At 35.6% G+C, this 12,137-nt stretch overlaps 1 protein-coding gene across 1 annotated transcript in view; it reads right to left on the bottom strand.

The window, feature by feature from the left end:
• LOC150107472 (ATP-dependent 6-phosphofructokinase-like) overlaps nucleotides 1-706 on the bottom strand; it is a 443,838-nt gene extending 443,132 nt beyond the window's left edge. Inside the window, exon 1 of the mRNA XM_090391320.1 lies at nucleotides 640-706. The gene's annotated coding sequence lies outside the window, so the exon portion shown is untranslated. The remainder of the gene's footprint in view (nucleotides 1-639) is intronic.
• Nucleotides 707-12,137: the final 11,431 nt, after the last annotated feature.

Genomic DNA, 12,137 nt, shown 5'->3' with positions numbered 1-12,137 from the left:
GCTACAAGATAAGTAACACTTTCTAAAATAAATAAAAATAAACCTACCAAGGCCATTTAGTCTGCTAATAAAAAAACAAATCAGTTTGAATGAAATACCAATGACTGATTTAATATGTCTATTTCTTAATATGAGTATAGAAAATAAATTATATATATATATATATATAATTTATTTTCTGTACTCATATTAAGAAACAGATATATATATATATGTAGAAAGTTTTTTCAACTTGGGTATATTACGAATTCAAGATACCAAGCAATTTTATATAAACTTGGTTTTCAATCCAAGGATTAAAAACCAAGTTTATATAAATAAAATAGCTTGAATATATATATTAAAAATAGATAAATATAATTTTTAAAAAAATAGAAAAAAAGTCTTATTACTAATTTATAATATTAATGTACTATAGATCTACAACATTGTCGGTAAAAGTTGCATACATAAAAATATAAAGAAATTATAAATTCCATAATCTTAATACATGGAAACTGTTGTACTATGTAACCGAAACTAAAACATTACTTGTTACAATGATATAAGCTTTTTTATTTTTATGAAATTGTACATTTGTAAATTTTACATTTGTGAGAGAGCTCCGTTAATGATAACATAAAGTAAGATGGCAATTACCTTTTTTAAAACGTTTAAAGCAGACTATCTTCCTATCCACACACGCAAATTTTAGTTTATTTTGACCGCTTCGTCCTTCACTCCTTTAAACAAACATAAATAAATAAAATGAATTTGCCACCTGGCGATTCAAAAGTTAAACACATTTTGTAATTCCTTAGACTGCGATAAGAGCCTGTGTAGCTCAGTGGATGTGGCGTTTGCATACCACGGCACTTGGCCGCACGAAGGAAGACTTGGTTTCGAGTCTAGTCGGCGACTAGAGGAAATTTTTCTAAGCCTTTTTTCGACCGGTTCCCGAGTTAGTCGATCTCTGGCACGGGCAAGCGGGTTTTTTGTCCCGTAAACTCAAGAAAATCGACCGTAGAACCCACATTATTTCAGACATTAAATGTATTGTGTTAGGGTTAGGGACCACGAGATGGCGGCACATTTGAGCCGTCTCTCTTCACTGTGTACCGCTTAATTAATGATAGCCTTGGGCCATCTATCTCTGATTGGTACCAGTGGAGATTGAACTGCCCACTCAGTCTCCAGAAGTTAGATAGGGCTAAATGGCCTCGCCTACTCCCGTATACGGGAATAAAAAGGCGTTAGCTAATTTTTTTTTTTTTTTTAGACTGCGATATACCACAGTCTAAAAAAAAAAAAATCAGACTGTGGTATATCGCAGTCTAAAAAAAAAAAAAAATCAGCTAACGCCTCTTTATTCCCGTATACGGGAGTAGGCGAGGCCATTTAGCCCTATCTAACTTCTGGAGACTGAGTGGGCAGTTCAATCTCCACTGGTACCAATCAGAGATAGATGGCCCAAGGCTATCATTAATTAAGCGGTATACCACAATTTTATTCTTCTATACTAGTGGTTCCCAACCTTTTCCCACTTGTGTACCCCTTTTAAATCCATTTCTATACATTGAACCCCCTAGTTTTTAAAATAGCTGTTTTTAAATACTGACATTTATTGTAGTTCCATAACCTTTCTTTCGATTTTCCCTGACTGCTACAAGATCAGTAACATCTTCTAAAATGTTCCCTATGAGGATAGATTGATGATCTGTGGGCTCCAAAAACTAGCTGATAGACGTAGGAGAGGAGATATGATAGAGGTATTTAAATTGTTAAAGGGATTACAGGATTGATACTGATGATATTCTTAAGACCAATGCAGGATGCGAGTGAACGAGGGGCCATCCCTGGAGATTGTGTAAGAGTGTGGTTAACAAAGGTGTTAGGACTAGATTTTTTACTTGGAGGGTTGTGAATGGGTGGAATGCTTTGCCAGAACTGGTTGTGAATGCTTCAGCTGTGAATGAATTTAAGGAGAGGTATTATTATTATTATTATTATTATTATTTTAACGGTGTCTCCATGGAGTCAAAAGACTCATCGCGGGAGACCCGACATTGACACACTAACCATTATTTACACAATACCTGTCATACCTCTCCTTAAATTCATTCACAGTTGAAGCATTCACAACCAGTTCTGGCAAAGCATTCCACTCATTCACAACCCTCCAAGTAAAAAATCTAGTCCTAACACCCTTGTTAACCACACTCTTACACAATCTCCAGGGATGACCCCTCGTTCTCTCACATCCTGCATTGGTCTTAAGAATATCATCAGTATCAATCCTGTAAAATCCCTTTAACAATTTAAATACCTCTATCATATCTCCTCTCCTACGTCTATCAGCTAGTTTTTGGAGCCCACAGATCATCAATCTATCCTCATAGGGAACATCCCACAGACCTGCAACAATCTTTGTAACCCTCCTCTGAATCCTTTCTACCACTTCCGCATCACCAAGAAATCCTGGCGACCAGATCTGTGCACAATAGTCCAAATGCGGCCTTATTAATGCCTTATAGAGTGGAATAATAACTTCCCTATCCCTGCTTGTTAGTGTGTTCCTCAACAACCATGTAATTTGATGTGATGTTTTGGCAATCTTAGCAATATGCCCTTTAAACTTAAGTTCTCTGTCCACAATAACTCCCAAGTCTCTTATCTCATCAACTTCCTGCAGTTCAGTTCCGTTAATATAGTAAACAGCATGCGATTTCATCCTCCCGAAGTGCATCACCTTACACTTAGCCACGTTGAACTGACAGCCATTTACCTCAGTCCATAGCGTCAGCCTATTTAAGTCATCCTGTAAAATATCCACATCATTTGAATTGATTATCGCTCTTCCCAATTTTGCATCATCAGCAAACAAGTGGATATTTCCATTCAAGGTATTTCCAATATCATTGATGTACAAATTAAACAATAGAGGACCAAGAACTGAGCCCTGAGGTACACCACTAGTCACTTGCCTTTTCCTGGACTCAACTCCTCCGTAAACCACTCTTTGATATCTGTCCGCCAGCCATCCTTTAATCCAAATCACCATCTTCGGATCCAAACCCATTTGCTCTAATTTATGTAACAGAGTTCCATGTGGAATCCTGTCAAAAGCCTTTGCAAAGTCAAGCAGTATCACTGAGTAAGGATTTCCTTTATCCAACTCCACTGTTACTTTATTATAGAACGTAAGCAAATTACTTAGGCAAGACCTACCTTTCACAAAACCATGTTGCCCCTTATAAAGTATCATATTGCTGTCCACCCAGTCCTGAATTCTAATTTTAACTAATTTCTCCAAAATCTTAACCACCACTCCAGATATATTGATTGGTCTATAATTTGCAACATCAGTCTTAGAGCCTCCCTTGTGCAATGGAACTATTTTCCCCTCTTTCCACTCTATTGGCACTTTACCAGAACTGAGGCTTAAATTAAACATCCTGGTTAGAGGAGTTGCTAATTCTCTTGCACATTCTCGTAACACATGGGCCGATATGCCATCTAACCCAATGGCAGTGTTAGCATTAAGGTTCTTTAATATATTAAGCACCTCAATTTCATCTATCTCTATACTCTCATCTGTCAATGGCACATCTGACACTGCACTATCACGACGAAGATGGTACACTTTTGCGAAATGATCACTAAGCAACTCAACTATTTGATTAGCTTCAGTAATTTCCTTACCTTCAACACTTTTTAAAGTAATCTTTCCATGGATATTCTTCCTTTTACTAGCCACATAGCGAAAGAACTCTTTAGGGTTTCTTTTGGATTCATCAGCTAGTTTCCTCTCATAATTAGCTTTGGCTTTCCTTACCATACAGGTTACTCTCTTTGCCTGTACCTTATATTGCTCATTGGAACGCTCATCACTTTTTCTTTATATGTCTTCCACAACCTTTTCTTTATCTGCAACTCTTGTTTAATAGTATTAGTCATCCATTTTACTCCTACTTGATTTCTCCTTCTGACTCTGGGAATACAGTCTGATACAGCTTTCTTCAAATACTCCTTGAGAATCTCCCACGCACCATCAACATCTCTCCCCTTGAATTTCTCATGCCATAATACAGCTGAAAGCTGACTTCTCAGCTTGCCATAATCACCAGCCTTGTAATTCCACATATACCCATTCTTATTAGAATATTCAGTACGTCTTTCAATCTCCCAGGTCAAGACCACATGATCGCTTTCCCCAAGTGGAGACATTGTAACTAAATTACTTATTGATATGTTCTCCGATGTTATGACCAGATCTAACACGCTAGAATCTCTTGTCCCTTCCATCACATGCTGTCTCAGGTAATTATCTCTTAACAAATGTATAAACTCCATTTCCGTTGTTCCTTGTGACCATTCCTTCCCCCAATCTATGTCCCCAAAGTTAAAATCCCCCATAATAATTACTTGACCTTTACTCATCGTGCTAATTTGCCAATACATGCTATGTACATTCTCCCTTATTCCCCTTGGATTATAGCAACAACCAATTACATATTTCGCCTTGTTAATCTCTATCTCACACCAAACAGCCTCTAATGAACTGCCCTCTACATACATGTCACAGTGAGGTACTTCTATCTTTTTTGGCTTTAATGTTTCATCTATCATTAATAAAACCCCTCCCCCCATTCTGTCATCTCTGTCCTGCCTGAAAATACTGTACCCCTTACATTCAATCCCAATAACTATATCATTTTTGGTTAACCAAGTTTCGCTAATTCCTATAATTTTTGGCCATGTTGTACTCAGTAATGACAAAAATTCTTCACACTTATTCCTAATATTTCGAGCATTGGTATACATAAACTGCAATACACCCTTCCTCCCATAATATCCCTGTGTGCGAATTACCCCACTCTGTCTACTGTTAACATTCTGCGAACAATTAATCCCAGTTTCACAACGATTAATGACCTTAGTACTATTTACAGCTAACTCTATCACCTGCCTCCCTAGCAAATCCCATTTCCCTGTTTATGACCCTTTACTCTGTCCTTTATCAATAAATGTTCTAAATGCCAAGCTCCTAATCCATTTAAGTGCAAACCATCTCTCTTAAAATACTCCTTCCTTTTATCAAACTCATCCCAGACATTCATAAAATGAATATTCAGTTTCATTTCTTTGCAAAACCTTTTACACAATCTGGACACCATTCCATTTACTATAATTGCTCTTCTGTTCATTTCATCACAATCAAATCGTGGTAGCACATTCATGATCTTTCCACTCTCACTCTTTGCATTCATTGCAATCATTAAATTCTTCAAATCCCGTCTTACAGAAAATCTTTCGCTACGAAGATCATTCGTCCCTATAACTGCAATAATCTCACTCACTCTATCTTTCTGCAATTTCACAGCCCTAGTTATATCCTTAATCTTTGACCCTGGGTAACACGCTTTAATTACTCTACCATCCTTCACACCCTTAATTATAGAATTCCCATACAGCACAACATCTTTTTTGCTTCTTCTTAACTTGACATCGTTTACTCCCACTGATGCTTGTTTTTGTTCCTGAACCTCTCTCACATTCTTTAGTATATCACTCAGCAATATGTGTGTATCTATTTCTGCACTATTTATTCCATGCACATATTCACTTCTGTCATTCTCATACTTTGTCATTCTTAATACCCCAATACTTCCTATTCCATAAAAAATATTAGAACATATTGGAATTCTAAAAGATAGATTATACAATTTGGTCAGATCAAAATTATAAAATATATTACAGTCATTTAAAAATGTCCGTTCATTTGTTTGAGGAGAACTTGCACAACACAGTCTACTCCACATGCTTCTATCCGATACATTGGGATATGGCTGTATAAAACATGTATGTTCCCTATGTGACTGATGGTAGCTAACTGCGAAGTCTTGATGATCACTTAAACTTGGGATATTAGTCAAACCAGATGTATCATCATATATTACATTAAAACTTCTGCGATCATACGAGTCACTTAATACAGGCAAAACATTTGATATATTAGATGTGGAATGGACTGCACAGTCTTTCGTTTCTACTTTGACATCAGATTCAAGAGGGGATACTATAGAAACACAAGATGTTAAGTAATCTGGATTGACATCACCAGCAACCACAGAAGAAATAGCTGACTCAGATGACATACCCAAGTTTGTGACTGGCAGGTGAGAATCAACCGTAGCATCAGAAACCGACAACACACTGCCATGCACACATTCACCTGAATTGATGAATGGACGATCATCACCGCTAAAAACCGTGATTGCAGCATCAGAAACAGACAACACACCGTTATGCACACATTCACCTGAATTGATGAAAGGACTGTTGTCATCACAACCCAAGGTTGTGACTGTTAGGTGAGAATCAACTGTAGCATCAGACACTGAACAAGACAATACACCCATATGCACACTTTCACCTGACAGTTGACCCTCAGCAACCAAGTGAACAATGATCGGTTTCCCTGCTTCGTGACGATCATAATCTAAAGCGCTCTGCTGTATGCCTTCCACAGAATCATTGTACTTATTAGCAACTTCCAAAAAATCTTTCATTTTTAGGAACTCTGCAGATTTTAACAATGATGGAAGCATATCCCATGAAATATTAATTTCACCATGGTACATATATTGGATCATCAACCTTAAGTCGTTGAACTTCATGTCATTTAATGTCACAACAGGATGACTACTTGGGTTCTCTAAAAATAAGCTGTATAGAAAAGTGCTGCTTGCAGATAGTACTATTTTGTGAGCCTTAAGGGTCATTCCTTCACACAGTAATGTTACATCCACCAAACTTTCACTAGCAAGTAATTTATTAAAAACAGATAATATATTAGGTGTGTGATTGTGCCCTTTCAAACAAATTATCTGTGATCTTGTTATCATATTGAGTTCTGAACTAAGTTTAAAATAAAATACTGATATTAACCAACATTAAACAATACCTAACAAAATTTACATACGTTGCTTGAAATAATTATCTCAGTATTATACACTTATAATCAATAGATTTCATTTAACATCCAGTATATATGCTCAGAGAATGGCAGTAATAGGCTTAACAACAAGAACGCGATCACTATAACATATCATTCTCAAAATGTTTCATCAAACACGTCATTATATGAATAACCAAAAATATCTAACACAAGGATTTACATACGTAGCTACAAAGAAGATTTAACTGTCACAATAACGAGATTAGGCTTAGCTGCAACGATGCCTAATCATACAATCTGATACCAAATACAAACCATTATGTCAAATGCAAAAATACTCGACACAAAATAAACACGCTTGACTTGAAAGAAGCACCTAACTGAGAAATACAAAGAAATACCAATTTATAGGCAATAGTACTATAACTTCTCATTACACTAACTCTTCATATTACATAACTATAACATATCATTCTCAAAATGTTTCATCAAACACGTCATTATATGAATAACCAAAAATATCTAACACAAGGATTTACATACGTAGCTACAAAGAAGATTTAACAGTCACAATAGCGAGATTAGGCTTAGCTGCAACGATGCCTAATCATACAATCTGATACCAAATACAAACCAATTATGCCAAATGCAAAAATAAACACAAAATAAACACGTATGACAGGTATTGTGTAAATAATGGTTAGTGGGTCAATGTCGGGTCTCCCGCGATGAGTCTTTTGACTCCATGGAGACACCGTTAAAATAATAATAATAATAATAATAATAATAATAATAATAATAATAATAATAATAATAATAATAATAATAATAATAATAAATAAAAATAAACCTACCAAGGCCATTTAGTCTGCTAATAAAAATCAAACCAGTTTAAATGAAATGGCAATGACTGATTTGATATGTCTATTTCTTAATATGAGTATAGAAAATAAATTATATATATATATGTATATATATATGTATGTAGAAAGTTTTTTAACTTGGGTATATTATGTATTCAAGCTACCAAGTAATTTTATGTAAACTTGGTTTTCAATCCAAGGATTAAAAACCAAGTTTATATAAAATTACTTGGTAGCTTGAATATATATATATATATATATATATTAAAAAATAGATAAATATAATTTTAAAAAAAATAGAAAAAGTCTTATTACTAATTTATAATACTAATATATATTAAAAAATAGATAAATATATTTTTTTAAAAAATAGAAAAAAAGTCTTATTACTAATTTATAACACTAATATACTATAGATCTACAACCTTGTGGGTAAAAGTTGCATACATAAAAATATAAAGAAATTAAAAATTCCATAATCTTAACACATGGAAACTGTTGTACTATGTAACCGAAACTGAAACATTACTTGTTACAATGATATAAGCTTTTTTTTTTTATGAACATTACATTTGTGAGAGAGCTCTGTTAATGATAACATAAAGTAAGATGACAATTACTTTTTTTAAAACGTTGCCGGCGTTTAAAGCAGACTATCTTCCTATCCACACACACGCAAATTTTAGTTTATTTTGACTGCTTCGTCCTTCTCTCCTTTAAACAAACATAAAGAAATAAAATGTAATTTGCCACCTTGCGATATTCAAATACTAAACACATTTTGTAATTCCTTAGACTGCGATATACCACAATTTTATTCTTCTATACCAGTGGTTCCCAACCTTTTTCCACTTGTGTACCCCTTTTAAACCCATTTCTGTAAATTGTACCACCATGCTTTTAAAATAGCTGTTTTTAAATACTGACATTTATTGTTCCATAACTAACGTTTTGCATTTTGTTTACTTTACTCGTTTTTCCGCCATTACTGATTATTTTTCGTGTGCCACTGAACCGACCACCGGTTGGGAACCGATGTTCTATTTGATCAGGTGATTATGACAAGCTTTTCAGTGGCGACTCGTCCATAAGGACTGCAGGGCTGCATTGAATGTAGTATTGCAGCCCTTATGGACGAACTGCCACTGAAGCGCTTAAGGAGGAAATTGTTATAAGAACAGAGGAAAACTCAAGTAAAAACATTGTGCCATTCGATTGGAAAAGGTCTAAGTTCGATTCTCGTAGTAGTGATGTAAAATAATCTTTATATGTTTTTTTTTTTTCAATTGAAGGTGAGATAGCCGACGGAGGTAGATGGTTTTTACATCCCGAAACTCGGGTTTTTCATAACACATACAGGCAACTAGGCCATCAGGATGCAAGCTATTTACAGACAAAAAAAAATACTAGTGGTGGGTGGTGGTGGGCAGTAGATGGCGCTGTTGTAGATTATTATTATTATCATTATGATGATGATGATGATGAAAGCAATGACGGTTCGGTAGAGGGGGAGAGCTGTAAAGTAGAGCGCCCTCCCTCGATGAGTCTTTGGACTCCTTGGAGGTGTCACGAAATAATAATAATAATTATAATAATACAAAAAAAATCAGCTAACGCCTTTTTATTACCGAATAGGGAATAGGCGAGGCCGCTTTAGTCCTATCTAGCTTTTGGAGACTGAAAAGGCAGTTCAATCTCCACTGGTACCAATAAGAGATAGGTGGCTCAAAGCTATATCTAACTTAAGCACCCCACGGTGAAGAGACAGCAAATCAAGTGCCGCCATCTCGTAGACCCTGACACAATACTTTCAATATCTAAAATAATTTGGGTTCTACAGACTATTTTCTTGAGTTTATTGGATGAAAAATCTGAGTTTCCAGGAGAAAAAAAAAATTTGCCCATGCCAGAAATCAACTATCTCTGGAACGGGTCGAAAATAGATTAGAAATATTTCCTCTAGTCGCCGACTAGATTTTAACCCAAGTCTTCTTTCATGTGGTCAAGTACAGGGGTATGCAAATGTCACACCCAATGCGGTACATCACAGAATGGCAATTAAACAATAACATACAATTCTTATTTCGGACAAACAGAAACATCAGCTTTTATTCATCTCAAAAAACATGGCATATTATAATACCATTAGCCTGAACAGGCTAGACTTGTGAAGCATGCTATCGACATTGAACATAAAGTTCATTGGAACAAGACAAGAGTTACTAATAAAACTTACTCATAGAATGTGTTTATAAAGAAACGTGTGAAACTTTACTTCATGACCCTAATTTAAATAGATCCAATGATCTACCTCTACTAGACCATGAGATCTATGTAGCTTAATGGAAGTGGTGTGTGCCATCCACGACTCTCAACCGACTGGAGTAACTTTTACTATCTTTTTTTACTAGTTCTCAAATTACTCCATCTTAGGTATGGGAAAGCAGGTTTTTTCCCCCAGAAATTCCTGTGTTTCGTCCTGTAAACTCGAGAAAATTGACTGCAGAACCCACATTATTTTCAGATAGTAAACATAGTGTTTACCACATGTACATAGTGTAAACATATTGGTCCCAATCAGGGACCACAAGATGGTGGCACTGCACTTCTCATCCACCTCTGTTCACTGGATGCCATGTATAATTAGTTATAGTATTGGGTCAGCTATCTCTGATTTGCTACTGGTGGAGACTGAATTTCACCTCAGTCTCCCTGTTTATGTATATAATAATAATAATAATAATAATAATAATAATAATAATAATAATAATAATAATAATAATAAGCTAACGTCTTTTATTCCATTATAGGGAGTAGGCAAGGTCTTTAAATCCTATCTAGCTTTTGGAGCCTGAGCGAGCAGTTCAACCTCCACCAGTAGCCAATCTGGACGGAGACTATCAATAATTATAAGCCCCAACCAATGAATAAACTGGCACACAAGTAATGCTGCTTCTTGGTACCTAATCCTAACATATGTTCTTGTCTAAATCAACGTATGTTCTACGGTCGATTTTCTTGAATTTCACGAGAAGAAAAATCATAGAGTCCGCGATAAAAAACCACTCGCCCATGCCAGAGATCGACTAACTCAGTCGAAAAAGTCTTAGAAAAATTTTCTCCAGTCGTCGACTACACTTGAACTTTAGTCTATCTTGGAGAGGGATAGTGCAGATAGTGCAGAAGATACATGCGCCACTTCAACTAAGCTACACAGGCCTCTATATATTTTTAAATTTATTTACTTAATTTTTTTTAAATAGGTCAGGAAATTATTGACCTTCTTAAATTATCTTACATTAGCTAATCAGGCGTCGCTTTTTTAGAATTGTCTGTTATTGTTTAATTGCCGTTCTGTTATTTTCTACCGACGATGCCGAAATGATACGCGAAAATCAAAAATCCTACGTTAATAAAGTTTCAACGTCACTTTTCCCCTTTCTTATAATTCTTTTCATTATACCAACTCATGATATCTCATTATTCAGACAAAGCTCAGCAGGAAGCTTGAACCTTTGCCATGGCATAAAACCCTATAAGGGAAGGATATTGCAGAGAGATAATTATAAGTCATCAAGGGAAAGCAATATTAAATTGTGTACCATTGTAATGAGAGTTAATCAGGTAGGAGTTGGATGGAATAGTAACATCTTAAGCATGGGCTTCAGAAAAGAAAATGCTTTGGACAGTATGTAAGGAGAAAAGTAACCACCAAGTTCATGAATAGTACATAGTTCTGGCAAGAAAATTAACTAGCATGGTAACGAAGGCAAAATGAGATTATGAGAAAAACTAACCTAGCAGTCAAATGAAATAACAAGCAGTTCTTTCGTTACATGGCAAGTTAGACGAAGAATGATTATGGAAGAATAGCCTGAATGAGAGCTGACAACGAAGTGACATAAACGGATAAAATAGTTACGTTACTGAGTGACCATTTTGCAAGTGTATGATGATATACATGGCGCCGGTGTGCTGTTTCCATTTATATCCCACGCCGATGTATTCCACGACTCTCAAGATTTGTTGTGCAGTGGAGTGATTCTTTGTGAAAGCCAAACTGCTCATCAGATATGTTGTTGTTTTTCTTCTTGATTTTTTGCAAACTTGTCGGTATTACCCGTTCGGCAATCTTTCTTAGGCAGGAGAGTTGACTAACAAGGTGGTAGTTCTGGTGGAGATTCTTTATTTTCCTTTCCCTAGTTTCAGTATTAAGATTATGTCATCTGGGACTCACAAACTGGAAAGAAGCTGACATAATCTTCTTTCCAGTTTGTCAGTTTCAGTGTGAAGTGAGATGTATGCTGGCGTGAACTATCTTTTTATATAATTAT

Source organism: Typopeltis vanoorti, chromosome 4, assembly GCF_054136105.1.
Source record: "Typopeltis vanoorti isolate ZY-2024b chromosome 4, IOZ_Tvanoo_1.0, whole genome shotgun sequence".
Taxonomy (NCBI): Eukaryota; Metazoa; Arthropoda; class Arachnida; order Uropygi; family Thelyphonidae; genus Typopeltis; species Typopeltis vanoorti.
Note: the sequence above shows the minus strand (reverse complement) of the source record. Positions and strands in the feature narration are given on the sequence as shown.